The 12,210-nt window shown below is 47.5% G+C and overlaps 1 long non-coding RNA gene across 2 annotated transcripts in view; it reads left to right on the forward strand.

Moving 5' to 3' along the window:
* LOC140532246 (uncharacterized) overlaps positions 1-12,210 on the forward strand; it is a 129,843-nt gene that overhangs the window by 24,532 nt on the left and 93,101 nt on the right. For both annotated transcript variants that reach the window (XR_011976450.1, XR_011976449.1), the window contains exon 2: positions 5,344-5,440. This is a non-coding gene — a long non-coding RNA (uncharacterized lncRNA). The remainder of the gene's footprint in view (positions 1-5,343; positions 5,441-12,210) is intronic.

Below are 12,210 nucleotides of genomic sequence, written 5' to 3' on the forward strand. Positions count from 1 at the left end.
CATCATACCATTTCTTCTGGCTTCAGTTTCCAAATCTATGAAATGAGGGGGAGGGACAGGGATAAGAAATGTTTTAAGCACAAAATAATAATAGCTAACATTTACATAGTGCTTTCTATGTGCCAAGTACTATGCTAAACACTTTACAATTATCTCATTTGGTCCTCATGTAACCCTGGGAAGTAGGTGCTAATTATCACAATTATTTCCATTTTACATAGGAGGAAACTGAGGCAAAAAGAAGCTAAGTGATTTGCCTGGGGTTGTACAGCTAGTAAGCATCTGAGGTCATGTTTGAACTAAGGACTTCCTGACTCTAGGCTCAGCACTCTATCCACAGAGATGGATAAGATGCTTGGCATCTTAAAGGAAGCAGGGGAGTCTTTGTGGTAGAGGTAAGAAGTGCCTTTGAGGCATGGGGGAAGCCATGATAAAGGCCCAGTAGTGGGAGATGGGGTGTTGTCATGTGTGAGGAACAGAGGGGCTCCCAGTTTGACTGGATTACAAGATGTGGGAGGGGGCATAATGTCCAACAACACTATTGTGAAGAGAGTTTCTGTTTTCTCCTGGCGACAGTAGGAAGTCACTGGAATCCATTGAGTAGGAGAATCCCATGGACAGATCCTTGGTGCTTAAGGGAAATTACTTTTGGTAGCAATGAATAGGGTGGACTGAAGTGATTAGTCTTAAGGTAAAGAGACTAATTAAGAGGAAGGTCTCAGGCTGACCCAGCAGTGTCAAATCAAGTCAACAAGTATTTAGTATGACTGAATGGCATGTAGTTAGTGCTTAATAAATGGGCGTTGATTGATTGATTGATTAAGTTGAGACCTTTTATCAGAAGGGGCCATCTTCAGCATTGGGAGGTCAGAAAGGGCTTGGTAATTCAAGAAAGATTACAGTTTTTCTTGGATCCTCTTTAGGGAGGGGGAACTCCCCCCTCTCCTTGGCTCCCTTCTCTGATCCCAGGCTGGGCACTCTCAGGGTGGGGTAAGGGGTGCTGCTGACTCATTGCTTGGCCTGTTCTCCCACAGAGCAGCCCTGGGGGAATCAGGAAGAGGAGAGTATAAGCTGTGAGGGCCTGCCTCTATCTCCCTAGGGCGCAGGTGTTAGGGAACTAGTCATCTGCCCACTTGGCCTTTTTTCTGAGGCACAATCCCCACCCACCTGAGCCCATGGGGCAAGGCCGGGGAGGGGGTAGAGAACAGAACCACATAATAAAAATATTCTCAGAGTTGGAGGGCCCTCAAAGTCTGTCTAGTCCAACCCATACCTGGGTGACTGAGAACTGACTGAAAGTGATCACACAGCCCTCACTTGAAGAGTAATGAAGGAGAATATATTCCTTCCCAAAGCAGCTGGGAAGGCACTTTTGGACAGCTAGAATTGTTAGGAAGCTTTGGTAAGCCTAAATGAAGCCTAAATATGCCCTCTGCAGGTTCTACCTATGGGGTCCAGATCTACTCTCTGGGGCCAGGCAGAATATCTTATACCCATCAAATAACTTGAAGATGTCTTCTCAAGTGTTCTCTTCTTTAGGCTAGAGATCCCCAGTTCCTTCAACAAGTCTTCATATAGCATGATCTCAAGGCCTTTTGCTATCCTGTTCATATATTTAGAGTGTTCTCCAGTTAAAACACCACATCCAGGACATAGCTTGGGACTCTGGAGGTGGTTTAACCAGGGCAGGGTACATGAGGACCTATCATCACTCTCATCCTTTGACTCTTTGGTACCATACTACACTCACTTTCCTCACCTGAAGCTCCAGCCTCAGTTTACCTGCACTCCCTGGCTGATCAGATCAGAAGACTGAGATGGGGAGTAGAGAAAGGTGACTCTTCAAGAGCAGGGGACATTTTGTTTATAACTTTGGCTTTCTAGCATCTAGCACGTTGTCATTTAGTCATTTATCAGTCATGCCTATCTCTTGGTGACCCCTTTTCTTGGCAAAGATTTGGAGTGGTTTTCCATTTCCTTCTCCAGGTCATTTCACAGATGAGGAAACTGAAGCAAACAGGGTTAAATGACATGCCCAACTAGTAAACAAGTCAGATTTGAATTCACTTCATTCTGATTTCAGGCTGGGTACTCTATCCACCGTATCACCTAGCTGTCCCAATCTGGCACATAGTAGACCCTTACTGACTGTTGAATGAAAAGCAGGTGGAAGGAATAGAGTTGCTTAAGGGAGAAGGTGGTCTTTTTCTGCCTTCTCTAGATTGGTCTGTTCATCCAGGCACATTCAGAGTTTTGTCTTCTCTGGGACCATACACCAGATGTCTAGGCCTCAGGCTTCAGGTACCAGTGAATCCTTTCCCTGTTTCCTCTAGGGTAGGTTGTCTCCTGGCCTCAATATCCCAACTTTCAGTAGTGACTGAAAACCAAATCCCAGCACGTCACCTCTTCTCTTGCTTATATCTTAGCTAACCAGGAGAGGCCAGATGCCCCCTTTGCTGATCAGGAAATTGAGATCAGAGAGGGGAAGGGATTAGAATGGAAGTCTTACAGTAAGTCTCTCATTCCTTTGAATCCTAACCTAGAGTCTGAGTCCAGAAATAGTGCTGAGATTCCTTCTATTGCCTCTTCACCTTTCTTTCCTTCCGCTCCATCCGCCTTCCCCAATGACAGTACCTTAGTAGGATATGAACTTCTGGTTCTTCTCTCAAGCAAGTCTCTGGACCTCAATTTCCCCATCCCTACAATGGGACTGCCTTAGATTCAGTATAGTATCTTGGAAGGACCATTGACCTTGGAGTCGGAAGACCGGGATTCAAGGTTTACTTGCTAGCTAGTTGTGTGACTCTGAGCAAGTCCCTTTTAAACTCTTGAGCCTTTATCTCATCTGGAGATGCTAATTTTTTAAAAATTCAATTTAATTGTATTTTCACTTTTGAATTCTCTGCCTCCTTCCTCACCCTCTCCTACCTATTGAGGACGCAAGAAAACCAAAATCCATGACAAATTTGTATAGTCAGGCAAAACAAATTCCTGCTTTGACCATGTTCAAAAAAAAAGCAAGAAAGAAAAGAAAATATGCTTCAAACTGCAAATCTGAAAGCACCAGTTCTCAACTCATCGTGAGTGCTTTGAAACTGGTGGGGCATTGTGTGGATCAGAGCTCCTGAGTCTTTCAAAGAGAATTGTCTTTACAACATTATTGTTACTGCATAAGTGGCTCTGGTTCTACTCACTTCACTCTGCATCAGTTCATATAAGTCTTCCCAGGTTTCTCTGAGCTCATGCCCTTTATGGTAATATGTTTTGCATGACTGAACATGTATAACCTATATTCAATTGCTTACTGTCTCAGGGAGGGGAGGGGAAGAAGGAAGAGAGAAAATTTGGAACTCAAAATTTTTTAAGAAATGAACTCATGCCCTCCATCATTTCTTTCAGCATAATACTAATTCTATGACACTTATATATGCAATAATTTGTTCAGTCATAAACTCAATTTCACTGGATTAGTTAGGTACTTCCTGGATGAATACACTCTCTGCCAATTCCTCATCTGTTAAACGGGAATAAGAGGATCATAGATTGAGCTGGAAGGGACTTGTCATCTAGCCCACGGCTCTCTGGTTACAGATGAGGAAACTGAAGCCCAGAGGGCTTAAGTAACTTGTCCAAGGCCATTCAGGTCAAGTGGCATTTGAACCCATACCCTCTAGACTATGCTAATATACTGAGCAAAGTGTATTGTAAAATTTAAGGTGCCCTAGAAATGAGAGCTGCTATTATCCATTCAATTCACTAACACAAGCATGTCTTGAGCACCTACTGTGTGCACAGTCCTGTTTAGACAAGACAGAGTAATGACCCAATGAAGCTCACAGTCTGGTGGGGTAATAAGATGCAGAAATGAATGATTTTTTGACCATTTAGCTCAGGGACAAGCCCCTCCTTTTCACCTCTCCTTTTGTCCCAAGAAAGGCAGGGGACTAGAGCTATTTTGGGCAAAGACTTCCCTTCTCCACCCCCAAGGAGGAAATCGCTAGACTTGGAGTTTTTTGTCTCAGACTTGCCACTAATTTCTTATGTAACATTGAGCAAATTCCAGCCTCAGTTTCCTCCTTTGCAAAATGAGGGAGATCAAACCAGATGGTTTCTATAATCATTGAACCTGTGGAGAAATCATCAAGCAGAATTCTAGAACTGGAAGAGAGCATATACTCCAACCCCCTCATTTTCCAGATGGGCAAACTGAGGCTCACAGAGAGGAAGGGACTTGCCCAAGGCTTAAACCAGAGCTGAGATCATGGGTGCATATAAAGCCTGGGATGTGTTTGTGGTTGGGACCAGAACTGGGGTCCTTTCTAATCTCAAAAGTCTTGCTCTTTAAGATTTTGCTCATTAGCTAGAGTTCTGAGTCTGACTATCCTGTGTTTGTGCTTTGAAATTCCCTTTGCCTAAGAGAACTCATAACCTCTGCAGAGCTCCCTCTTGGCTTCCTGGAGTTCTCTCTGGTTTGGGGCTGATGCAGAGGCCCACCCCAAATTCTGCCTGGAAGCGCAGCTGAAACTCAACACTGGCTTGGCCTGAAATTTGAGTGAAACTCGGCCCCGGTGGCGGCAGCAGCAGCAGCAGCGGTGGGGAAGCTGGCTGGGTTTCCAGGCCTGGAACAACCCCCTGGGGGTCTGTGATGAGCCCCCGCCTGTTCCCCCACCTCGCCAGGGCACTCCTGTTTGCCGGGGGCCTGGAGGCAAATGTGTTTCTGCAAACCCTAGCATGCCCTGGCAGCCCAAGCACTCAGCACCAGTCCCCAGAAAGCGGCTAGGAAGTGGGGGGGTTGGGCTAATGGAGGGAATGGGTGGTTCCAGCTGCAGCACCAGCTTCAGACCATCTTCTCCACTAAATCTAGTGGCCCCCTCCCCAAGTTGTATGCTTAGAGGAGGAGTCAAGAATCCTAGATTCTCTCCTCTGCCTCAGAAATGGCTGTGAGACCCTAGACCAGTCTCCCATTTTGGGGTGAAAACTTTCCCCACTGATAGCTTCCCTTGATAGGGAAGGGATTGCCTTCTATCCCTTCCCTATCAAGAGTCTTAGGTGGGGAAACTGAGGCAAAAAGTGGCTCAGAGATACTGAAGGACCAGTAAGAAGGCATCCCATAGCCTGGCCTCCAGGCTCTGGATGTATGTACCTCTCCCACACACAGCCCACTGCCCCCCCAGCTCCTCCCTCCCACACTGTTCTCTCCAGATGTGGGACAAATTACTTTCCTGACAGCCACTGACACCCTTCCTTTCCCCATCAGCCCAGGGCCCTTTAGGGCTTTCTTCCACCTCCTCACCCCCACTCCTCTTTCCTTCCTTATTTCTCTTATTTCCTCCCTCTCCCCAGGACTTTGAATCTGGAGAACTTGATGTCAATCCCTGATGCACTTATCCTGCTCAAGGTTGAGATCCCGGACACCAGACATTAATTCCTACACTTTCCTGTGAGTCTTTGGAAACTGGATCAATTTTTCCACCTGCTTTGGGGCTCCATTTTCTCACCCACAAAGTTAATAAAAACTTGCCTAACCTGGACTGGAGCATAGAGAGTTCTGGGGTTTTCCCCACCAGAGGAGTATCTGCAGGTAGTAAGCGGCACTGACTTGGAAAGAGTCTGGATAGAGCAGAGTTAAAGGACCCTTGTGTAATTCCCAGCTTGTCTCCTGCCTCCTCATGCCTTGGGGCACTGGGGTGAGGAGAGGAGAAGGTCAGGACTTAGAAAACTCTAGTGGTGAGGAATCTGAGTGGGAAAACCCCGCAACACCTGCAAGCGAAATGTGCAGGACATAAGCCTACAAAATCTGTGGCTAGGGGCCAGGAAATTCCTTCTCTCCCAAAGCCACCAGATTCAGAGGGTAAGCCTGAGCTCGGGCAAGGGGGCAGATCCTTGAATGCTGCTTGAGGGCAGAGGCTTGTCATCTTTCATCTAAGAGGCAGCCAGATTCACAAAGGACACTGCTGGCTATGGAGTCTGGGCAAAGCCCTCGGAGAACAGGACAAATCACCTTGTCAAGGGTAGAGACCAGAAGTAGGAAGATGGACTGGGCCAGAGGGGCACCAGCAGGAAATTTGGATGAGCAAGGTAGGGGTTGGGAGAAATAGAGAGCCTTTGGGCCTATGTCTGTGCTGACCCAGGCATCCCACGTGAGCAGTCCATCACAATGGGGGACAGTTACGGGAATGAATAAATTGGCTCCCAGATAGGGCAATAGTAGACAATAGGCAGGCAAGGATGGGGTGGGGGAAAGGTTTTGCTGGGATGCTTGGGGCTAGGAGAGGATCTCAGTAGTGAGGAAGTACACTGTCTGTCATCCTGATGTCAGCTACCTGGAACAAAGCTCCATCACTCTGGGCAAGTTACAGCCGTCTGCCCTTCAGTCTGCATCACCTGTAGGAGACCATCTTAGACTCATCAAACAGAACGAAGTAGGTTTTGGCCTCCATACTCAGCTGATCTGGAGTTTTGCTTGAGAAGAGGGGCCCATTTATTAAATCTAGACGCCGGATGGCTCTTTCCTCCCTGCCAGTCCTCTGTCTGTCCCTTCCATTAACAATCTCCCACAAGAGGAGCTGGCCTGGGCTAGGGTCCCCGCGTAGGCAGGTGTTGGGGGCTGACTTCCTGTCTCAGGTTCAGGCCGGCGGGGGGAATGCTGGGAGCCCCTCTTCTCTCCCCTTTCCCCGTCCCTCCTTCCCCAGCCTGGCTCCACCAAAGGGCCGCCTCTGGTTTCTGAATTGTGATCCCCAAGCTGGTTGGACATTAATTATATTTTCTTAGAAATCAGAATCTCTCCCTGGCCCCCTGCAGAACACACGCCTCCCCTTGCTCCTGGCGGCTGTTTTCCATCAACTCTGAAACTTCTCCAGAGTGAGGCCGACTAGTGATGGTCCCGCCTGAGACTGAAGGAGAGGACTAAGCTTTCTGTCTCAGCCTCCCTGGCTCCCCCTCCCATCCTGCACGCACGCACACTTGGGCAGGCACAGATACCCCTCGGATCCCTGAGCAGGCCACGGACATACAGACCTGCATCTGCACATGTGCCAGCACACAGTCACATACCCTGACACACACAAAATCTCTGCACACGCACAGCATCCCAAAAGACCCTCAGACAGAAGCTCTCTGAGAATAGTCAGAGTACATGCTGGAACAGACACACGCACACAGAGAGACACAAGGGCTTAGGCACACGCATGCACACACATACACACATGTGTACAAACATACACATACATATAAGCACACACATACACAGAAGCAGGCAGACAGAGCCCCCCATGCACAGTCACTGATACATATACACTCAGATGGAAACTTAGATACAGGCACATTCTTGCACACTGATGCATTCTCTCCCCTGACGTGTGTCATTCTCTCACTCTGACACGCTTGCTTGAACATGCACACACACACACACACACACACATACATACACACGCTTTCATTGCTACCCTGACGCCTTCTCCCCCTCTCACACTCACACACACACTCACAGTCGCTGGCACGCAGGGCCCACAGCGCAGAGAGGGAACTCTGCCGTGAGGCCTTGCACGTTGCCATGGGAACAGCGGGAGCTGTGGTAATGAACACCAGATCTGGGATTACGGATCTCCCCACTTCCCTCCCTCCTTTTCTCATTCCTCTCCATCCCCCTCCCGTTCCCCTCAGCCACCAAAGATACTTCCCCAGAATCAAGACTTTTCTTGGGCCCATCAAGGGTTCCTGGCTCCATCCCAGCACAGGATCATCTTAGGAGGCTATGGGAAAGATGGCTGTGGTCCCTCCGACCCAGGTAGAGGCTGCCTCACCTGCCCCTGGGCCACCCAGGGTAGCCTAGCCTGCAAGGCCCCTCATCTTTTCATAAACAGAACTGCCTGTCCTGAAGGGGCAAGCAGACAGAAACAGTCTCAGGCCAGGCCTTGGGGGTCCTTGCTAACTTTCTATGAAGCCTTGAGCAAGTCCTATCTCTCTTCCAGGGCTGTTTTCCTTTCTGTAAAATGAGCTTATCTCAAAGGTCCCTTGTTTAGTTCAGACATATTTTCCAAGGTCCTTCTTATTTCTAATATTCTAAATGTTATGTTCTAAGATTATTCCCCAAGTCTGACATTCTGTGAGCAAAGGTGTCACCCATTTATGAAATTCTGCGTTCTAGGGTTCCTTTAGCTCTGACGTTCAATGTTCTGAAGTGTCTCCTAGTCCTGACATTCTGTCCTAAGGCATCCCCCAGCTCTGCCATTCCGTGTTTGGTGAAGAGTGAGCTGAGGGCTCTTGGTTAACAGCTCTTCTCCCTGTTCCCCACCACCCTTAGCTCCAGCAGAGGGTCCTGTATAAGGCTGCAAGTTCAGGACATGCTGAATGATTCGATCTGGTCACAGAGCTGTGGTTGAGCAATATTTCCTGAATGATCTGGTGAATTACGCTGTTTACAATTTCCAGATATCTCCCCATGGTTGAGTTTATCTTGAACATTGTCCATGAGCCGCCTTCAGTTTTTACTGGACATTAGCTATGGCAAAGGGTTGTTGGCCTGGACCAGTGGTGAGGTCATGGTGTTTATTAGATAAAGATGCATGTTTAATCCCTGTCCATCGAAAGCTTGACCAGTGAGCTTCATCCACTTCTTTGGCCCCAGACTGAGCCCTGACTCTGGTCACAACTTGAATCCTAAATTTGAGTTCTAATGTTGGGCCAAGACTGAACCTTCACCCTAGTCACAGACAGAGCCCTCACCCTGCACATAGACTGAGCTCTGACTCTTGACACAGAGTAAATCTCAGCCCTGGCCGTGAACTGGGCCTGACCCAACTCTACTCTCATCCTGAAGCTTGGACGCAGAACAAGCCCCAATCCTGAACATAGATGGAGGCCTAATCTGTATCATGCACTAAGCCCCAACCCTAGAAACAGACTGAGCCCAGAGCCCAGACACAGAACAAATTCTGAGCTGACCCCAGACTCATCTCCACATAGCCCATTTAAGTCTGGGTAAGAGAGTGAAGGTAACATAACGTCCTCTTTCCCTATCACTAGAGGCACAGCTCAAAATGAAGACCATTTAAAAGGGGCTCAGAGAATCTATTTTCCTTACAATAAGGAGCTGACCTATGGTTACGTAGGCATGTCTGTATGTTTTTTTCAAGAGAGTGTCAGAGTATTGGACTCACCCAAACTGGATGGGGTTAGCCTCAATGGACATCTTGGAGGAGGTGAGTTTTGAACCTAGTGTGGAATGACCCTCATGGAAAGGGAGATGGTGGCTATTTCAGGTGTGGGGAGTAACTCCAGCCCAATTCTCTTCATCTTTAAACACCTTCTGGATTCCCTCTGCCCCAGAAAATCTTCACTTTGTCTGGGTTATTGGGTAGGGAAGTCCAATGGCATTGGAAACAGAGGTCTGAGGGCTACAAAGCTTCACTAACTACATACCAAGGCCTGTGACCATCTTCCTTAGAGCCCAGAGCACACTGCTGACCTCGGCTCTCTATCTTGTGAAGTCATACCTGTGAGTCATTGCTAGAAAAGGGGGAGAAGCTGAGTCACACAGAGGGGCCTCCACCAATGAAGAACAATTGTCCCCTAGGGAACTGTAACTTGACCTTAGGGCTCCAGAAAAAAACCCTGTCCTGACCCTACCTAGGAAGGGAGAAAGGGGAGAGGGAGGGAGGGAAAGAAGGAAGTCTTAGCAAACAAGACAAGTCAGATCAGGGCAGTGTTAAAGGGTGAAAGGAAATTCCAGGAGAACCTGACTGTATTAATTTCAGAAGCTCAATAGTTCATGGTGAACAGGAGGGAGCATGGTACAATGGGGAGGGGATAGTATCAGATCACCAGATCCACAATGAGAAGTAAGCCAACCCCATCCAGAACAATGCCTGGGTATTATATTCATACCTTCCAGGAACTCTACTCTAATCCAACCTCCTGCGTGTACCTGCACTCACACCCCAATCTGCACGTCCTTCATCCTTCACCAGATTAAGTTAGGGGCATGAGATTTCTCCCTACCCTCTCTCCCTGCCCAGACCCCAAACCACACTCTCTCAATCTAAGGAGTGTTTTAGCTCTTTTCTCCCTTCCAAGCTTATGTGAGTCCAGGTGGGACAAGGGCCCAAACTATTCCCAAAGGATAGGAGCCAGATCCATTCAGATCCAAATCTCTGCTCAATTATCTAGCATCAACACAATTCCCACCCAACCACCAGCACCTGCTTCCCTGGATCCTGTTTTTCATGGTGGTCTGGGAAGACAAGGATTCTTGGGCTCAATTCCTAACTGCTATATGTGGATAATAGTGACAATGATATGAAAAGTCAGTAGTGATGATCATGACAAAGACGGTGGTGCCAGTGTCAGCAGTATGAAAACAATGCCACTATTGATGGTGATCTTGGTGATCATGGTGACAGGGATGGTGCTGAGGTGGCACCATCATGACCTTCTCCTCTTTGACTCCACTTAATTAACTGTACAGCGTCAAGCTCTACTTAAGGTGATTATTCTGGTTTAATGGTTGAGATCCCATCATTGCCAACCATTTGTGAAAAACTTTGGACTTGGGCTTTAAGCTTTTGTTGACCATTAGACTGTGAGTTCCTTTATTAGAATGTGATCTTAAAAGTGCTTTTTGCCTTTTTTGTTTGTTTTGTAGGTGTTTAATGACATGCAGTAAGTAGGTGCTTAATAAATGCTTACTGATTGATGGACTAATTGACTTTACTCAGCTTTGGGGGCACCAGCATCTCCTTAGGAAACAGTCTGAGGAGACTTGTCTTTGGCCTTTGGGTTATTGTCTTTTATTACTTTCGGACTCTAATTGTTGAGCCTCCAATTAAGGCTCCCATCCCTCCTCCCATCCCCCTTTGTGGCTCTTCAACCCACTTGGCTATCTGAACTCCATGACTGACCCCATTCTGGTCCCCATTCACTTCCTTCCCTTCTTCTGCTCCTGCCCCAATCTCTGTATGCCCCAGGCTAATATCCATTCCCTCTCCTCTTTCTTCCTTTCTACTACGAATTCCAAAGTCTGAGAGTGGGGTTCCTCCTCCCCACTCATTGTTTACAAGGGCAAAGAGAATCTACAAATGACAAAACAATACATCAGGGGAAGGTCATTAGAAACCTATATAAAAGGGAATTTGTCTGATCCAGACTGGATGGTGCCTGGGCTTTCTAAAGAAACCCTTAGCGAACCTTCCCTGTGCCTGGTGAGGACTCGGAGGTCCTCAGACCACAGCATCTGGCTCCCACCTGGCTCCCAGAAGAGAACGGAGTTCATCCTCCCAGAACGCTCCCATGGCAATTGGAGAATTCACTTCCCTGGGCTTTTTGTGCCAAGCTCCCCGGGTCCGTTCTATTATCCCAGACTCTCTCTCAGGCATTCAGGAAGCCTCTTAAAGGCATGACAGATTTGGGGGCATTCCACCCACATGCCTGCCTAATCAGAGATTCTCTAGCTTCCCATCCCCCCGACCAAGGGAAAGACAATGAAATATAAATAGATCACATCACCTCAAAAATAGAATATGCCATCCCCCCAAGAATATCCAGAGATAAGCCCACCCCTCCACACGGACACTTCAGTGCTAGAATCAAGACTGTAAGACCTAGAGACTGAAGGGATTTTAGAACTCTGAAAATGCAACCCCCTTCTTTTACATAGATTGGAAACAGAGGCCCAGGAAAAGGAAGTGATTGATTGAAGGTCAGCCGGCTAGGAATTAATAGAAACAGAATTTGAACCCATGTTCTCTCTAAATCAACCACAAGTGCACAGTGCACAGCACATATTAAACCTTTAATATAGCTTGTTGCCATGAATCCTGGCCTCAGAGAATATGGGAGTGATGGAGTGCTCTGGAAGTCAACTTATCTCAGTCGGGGGACTGGCAACGTACCCTGTGTCAGCCCATCTAGTTGACGGCCTTCGGGGATAAGTGGGGTGAGACAGGGACCCAAGCTTCTCAGAAATTTTTGTGTGAATCCAATTTCTCCTGACTAGAGGGTACATGAGTGAGACCCGGAGGCTGAATGCTTTGCATTTTCTTGCCAACAGGAAGTGTGGCCCAGTAGGGAGAACAAAAGCTGTAGCCACAGAAGACCTAGGTTCATGGCCTAGCTCCAATGTTTATTAGCTATGGGGCCCTGGGTAAATCATTATCCTTCCTCAATTTTCTCATTTATAAAATGGGGATAATAATAGGTATGCAGTGTTCATTT

This window comes from Notamacropus eugenii, chromosome 1, assembly GCF_028372415.1.
Source record: "Notamacropus eugenii isolate mMacEug1 chromosome 1, mMacEug1.pri_v2, whole genome shotgun sequence".
Lineage (NCBI taxonomy): Eukaryota > Metazoa > Chordata > Mammalia > Diprotodontia > Macropodidae > Notamacropus > Notamacropus eugenii.